This window comes from Myotis lucifugus, unplaced genomic scaffold, assembly GCF_000147115.1.
Source record: "Myotis lucifugus unplaced genomic scaffold, Myoluc2.0 scaffold_90, whole genome shotgun sequence".
Taxonomy (NCBI): domain Eukaryota; kingdom Metazoa; phylum Chordata; class Mammalia; order Chiroptera; family Vespertilionidae; genus Myotis; species Myotis lucifugus.
The window spans coordinates 1,902,925-1,908,540 of NW_005871138.1; the positions used below are offsets into that span (position 1 = coordinate 1,902,925).

Sequence of the window (5,616 nt, forward strand, 5' to 3'; positions counted from 1 at the left end):
TCTGCTACACTTCCCATTGGCTAATCATCGAGATATGCAAATTAACCGCCAACAAAGATGGTGGCGTGTCACATATAGAAATTTTTTGATATTTGCAACCATAGTAAAACAAAGATTTATATTTTTGATATTTATTTTATATATTTAAATGCCATTTAACAAAGAAAAATCAACCAAAAAAATGAGTTCACGTGTCACCTCTGACACACGTGTCATAGGTTCGCCATCACTGCAGTAGGGAGTGTGCAGGAGGCAGCTGATTGATGTTTCTCTCTCATCGATGTTTCTAACTCTCTATCCCTCTCCCTTCCTCTCTGTAAAAAAATCAATAAAATATATTTTTTTTAATTGGAAATGTTTCTTAATTCAAAAATAAAAAATAAAACATTCCTGGTTGGAAAGTGCTTGTATAGAAGCCCATAAGTACTAAGTATTTGCTGTGTTTACCATGCTTAGCTCTCTGTAAGGAATATGGAATAATGTTAAACGCCTCATGTTCTCAAGAAGCTTGAATTTTAAAATAAAAAATCAAGAAGATATAAGTATTAAAAGTAAAAAAAGAAGAAGCTTGAGTTGTAGGGGCAAAATGCAGGCAGGCAGGCAGGCAAGCGGATAGGAGCCAGCAGTCCTGCATTATGAGAGGGATGTCTGAAAGGTCCCCGATTGTGATTGTGCAGGCCGGGCTGAGGGATCCCCCACCCTGTGCATGAATTTCGTGCACTGGGCCTCTAGTGGTAAAATAGGTGTGTTGTCACAGAGAGAGAGAGACGAAACTGAATTGCACGTATGGTCAAATGGTCCCTGCTTTTCCACCAAGGAGCCAGGAGTTCTGCTTTGTCTGTAGAGAGCAACAGCTTGCTGCCGGGGCTGCCTTGCTCATTTTAATACTCAATGGCACGGGCACTCATTCTGCTTGTGTGTTTCATCACACGTGAAATCCGTGTGTTTAACATTTCTTGCCCACTTATCCAAAAGAGCACTATTGGTGAATGCTTAAGCAACTAGACAAATTGTCACTGTTCTCTGTTTTCTTAACTGTAGACAGCCCGATTGTCTTTCATTTGTAAGAATTCAGAATAAACATCATGACTCTTGGAGATTACTCCTAAACAGCCCCCAGGAGACTGCAATTATACCCGTGTTTAATTATCCTGCCTCCCAATCTAAGCCTTGATTCATGAATGTGCACTTTTAGGCGTCGGGCGTTAAAATAAATTAGACTCCACAATTACGTGTAATTAAGGGGGGAAACAGGTACTGTGCTGCAAAGACAAGCCGCCCTGTTTTGCTGAAGTAAAGCCTGTCAGTGTCAGCGTGCCGGCCAGGGGAGGCAGCAGGAAGCACAATTAATGTTCTTTTGACTTAATGGGGGTTTATGGTGCTATTTTTCATTATCACAATATCTCAAGAAATATAAACAGTTTTTCCCTAATGCAACTGTATTTCTACCAACAAGACAGCTGGGCCTACGTGAAAACTCAGCAGAATTAACCGCAAATGTATAATGTTATGGACGATTCTGAGATTTGTATTTTAAAATCCGTGCAAAACTGTCCCCACTCAGGAACGGAGAAGTTTGACCCCAAACCCCTGGGGGTGACTCTGCAGCCTCTTCTGAGTTTGTAGAAAGAAGCAAGTTACAGCCAAACTCCTGTGGGTTATTAAAGCCACCTGTGCCCCAGTTCCGTGGCTCGCATTCCCAAGCCTCCTGTCTGCAGCCATGTTTCTGCTTTACCGTTTCTTGGACAATTTTTTTTAGATGTTAAAAGCTTAATTCTTACAGCCCTCATAACATCACACCCTCATGCAGCCAGAAGTGCTGGGACCATCAGGTTGAGCTTCAGCCTCTTGGTGGAGAGAAAGAAACACGAAGCAGGAATGACTTTGTGTTTGTTTAGTTGTTGCATAGGAGTTCAGGAAATAGAACAGCATTCTGGCTTTGCAAGGTAGACAGAACCAGGCGGCGTTCTGCACGGAGGGCCAAGGAACTTGCAGAAGGAGGAAACAAGGTGCGTAGGTGTCAAGAGAAAGGTCCCCTCAAGGTTAATCCAACAAAGGGGTGAGGAGTTGGGAGTGGCATGAGGAGCCTGAAAGATCTGGGCAAGATGATCCCGGTGAGAGATGCCAACAGGGTGACAAGAGAGGAGAAAGGTTGTCCCAGATGATGTGGTTGGAGATGGACAGGGGCTGGAGAATTAGGAGGCCAGGAAGGTCATGAGAATTCTGCTGAGGCCTCACCCATAGCTGAGTGAGGTCCCAGGCTGAGGGACATCTGAGCCCCTGAGGGCCCTCTCATCTCCCAGGCAGTCACTGAGCTCCCAAATGGGGCCGGAAGGCTCCACCTACCTGGAAAACTTAGGCCCGGGGCTGGGACCCAGAGGACCATGGAGTTTGCTGTGATTTATGAGAAAGAAATGTGGCCAGAGAGTGCTTTGCAGACCCTCCAACCCAATGAGTGTCTGAGCTGGTGAGTTAAGTCTTGACCTGAAACCCAATCCACAGCCCCTGTCCACAGTGAGCACACACATGTGCTCACACATGCACACGGGTACATACACACACACAGAAACACTCACACCAAGACCTGTCACCTCCCCCTAACAAAGGATAAGGGGCAAAACACAGACATCACCATGTTTGATCTTTGAACAGCAACAGTAGAAAGAATAAATATCCAAAAAGATAATCAGATGACATCATCTCAACCCCACCTACAGCCCCACGTAGGGGATTGTGCCCAGCCCCTCCTTTACTGGGGTGCCCTAATGAGGAGAGAAGAATGGAGGGAAAATTGTAGGCAGGGCCTATTTAGGGAAGGGAGAGCCATGTTCAGAAACATGAGGCCTGAAGGAAAGCAGTGTGTTTTGTTTTGTTTTTTAATATATTTTTATTGATTTCAGAGAGGAAGGGAGAGGGAGAGATAGAAACATCAATGATGAGAGAGAATCATTGATTGGCTGCCTCCTGCATGCCCCCTACTGGGGATCGAGCCCACAACCCAGGCATGTGCCCTTGACCGGAATCCAACCTGGACTCTTCAGTCCAAGGCCAACGCTCTATCCACTGAGCTAAACCAGCTAGGGCAAGTGGTGTGTTTTTAAACTTTTTTTGTGGTGCAAATTCCACCTCCTCTGAAATATTCTCCAGAACCCAACATAAAAAGCAAGCAAAAGTCAGATCTCACCTAACCTCCTACCCCCCAGACCCCTGAGACACTCCCATGGGGCTTTGAGGACCCAGCTGGAAAACTGAGGCCACAGGGGGCACATGATCCAACGCCAGGCACAGCCTCACACAAGTTCAAATCCTACTTTGTGTCTTTGATCAGTCCCTTTACTTTCTCAGTTTTCTTGAAAGAATGACTCTTACTAGGATTACATAAGATAACCTCGTAGAAACACTCAGTGGTGGACCACAGAACCTGCTAGAGCTGCCCTGATGGGAACATGTAGTACTGTGTGGCTGGCCCAAATTGAAAGGTGTTTTAAGTGTAAAATACACACCAGATTCCAAATATGTCATAAAAAGAATATCTCACTAATAATTTTTATATATTGATTGCATGTTGACAAGGTATTTTGGATATACTAGGTTAAATGAACTACATGATTAACATTAATTTCACCTGCTTCTTTTTACTTTTGAAAGCCGCTTCTAGGACATGTTCTATTACATGCACGGCCTGTCTTAATATTCTATCGAACAGCACTGTACTGAGGCATTACAGCAAATGTGTCCTTCCTTCCACAGAGGTGAAGCCAGAGGGAAGGGGTCCCCATTCGTTCTTGGTCGGTGATGGTGAAGATGGAAGCCTGACATTTTGTTCGAAGGCTAGAAAGAAAGGTAGATCAGCAACCTCAGAAGCGCCAAAAGTGAGCACCAGGTTTGGAAAAGCAAATTCCAGGTTTTTCTGACTTATTTAGACTGTAAATTGATCAGGGTGGCTAAGGGAGATTAAGCTGGGGGAATGTAGAGCCCACCCCAGGTCTGGACACCCAATCTGAATTCCAGATAAATAACCAAGTATCTTTTATATCAGTATATCCTCATAGACCACTGTCCATTCTTACTTACTAATCAGGACAACCATAACCAACAAAAAAAGAGACTACGCCAGAGAATGGAGTTGCTGGGCTGGAAAAGTAGCAATAACCTGGGATTTAAGAACATAACTCTGGAGATAAGTTTCTTGGGTTCAAATCCTAGGTCTGCCATTTACAATTGTGTGAGTTGAGTCAGCCACTTAATCTCTCTGTGACTTGGTCTTCACATCTGTAACATGGGTGTAATTCCACAATTTACCTTGTCGGGTTATTATTAGATTTAAATAAGTTACTACTGCCTACCAGTACACATGGCTAGCACAGGGTCTGTTTCCCCTAAGCTGCTCAGCTGTGTTTTCTGCAGCTGCTAATTGGTTCTCTGCCGGCTCTTTGCCGGCGGGTCAGCCCGGTCCTGCTCTGGCCTCTGCTGTGTTCTGGAGACAGTGGAACCCGCGGTAGACAGCACCACCTTGAGTCTAATTCCTCCCCTTTCGGAGGAAACCCGTTTCTCCATTCTTTCCTATTCCGGGACCATTTCTGGGCAACGCAGCTATTTTCACTTGAGCTCAAGTTAATGTCTCGGGGAGCTTCCCGGGCGCGTGGGAAGGTCCCGGGCGCGTGGGCCATTCGCCCTGCGCTCTAGCTGCAGGCCCGGCTCGAGCCCGCGTCTCCAAAAGCAAAAGTATGTAGTCAGAGGGGAGCTCGGGGCTTTCAGCAAAGGCGGTGGGTGTTTTCAAACCCAGGCGAGCCCTCGTGGAAGCAGATAAAGGAAAACATTTATTAACGTGTCATTACGAGGGGAGCCCCCGCGGGGCTGTGTCAAGCCCCGCGGGACATTTGGCTCCCTCCAGCTCAGGAGAAGGAAAAGAGACAAGGATTCTCTTCGTTTGCGGTGAGGTGGACCTGATCGATGGCCCTCCTGACTTTATTGCGATCACTGATTTATTAGCGAAGCCCCCCGTCCTCGCTTGTGGGTTGCACACACACACACACACACACACACACACTCGCACGCACGGCTCTGGCTCGCGTCTCCCCTCATTTCAGCTCCGGGGCGAATCTCACAGCTGTTTCAACTCCCGCGGAAAGCGAGCGGGAGCGTGTGTCGGGTGAGTGTGCGTCCGTGTCCCGGCGAGGGTGCGCGCTCCAGGCCGGGAGCGCGGCCAGCCGGGTCCCGCGACTTCGGGAGGCCGGGAGCTGCCCGGACCTCAGCTCTCCGCCGCTGCCCCGTCCGGGGCCAGACTTCGGGACCGGGGCCGTGCACCGCGGGCAGCAGGGCCGGACTGGCCGGGACGCGCGTCCCTCCTGCCAGAGGTAAAGGGCTCCCGCGCCAGGAGCGCGGGGAGGGCGCCGCGGCGGGGTCCCGGTTCCCCAGCTCCCGCCGCTCGCGGCTCCCGGTCTGGCGCTCCCCGCCCCGGCGCGCGCTCGCCTCCCCCGGCGCGCAGGCTGGCGGGCGGCGGGGGCCGTGCCCAGGGGCTGGCTCGGGCCGCGCGGCCGGCCGGCCGGGGAGGTGTGAGACTGGCCCGGGCGGGGCGGGGCGGGGCGGGGCGCGGACCCGGACTTTGGCGAGGGC

General features: G+C 49.3%; 1 protein-coding gene across 1 annotated transcript in view; it reads left to right on the forward strand.

Moving 5' to 3' along the window:
• The first annotated feature begins 5,340 nt into the window (after positions 1-5,340).
• SULF2 (sulfatase 2) overlaps positions 5,341-5,616 on the forward strand; it is a 94,948-nt gene continuing 94,672 nt past the window's right edge. Inside the window, exon 1 of the mRNA XM_014458051.2 lies at positions 5,341-5,357. The gene's annotated coding sequence lies outside the window, so the exon portion shown is untranslated. The remainder of the gene's footprint in view (positions 5,358-5,616) is intronic.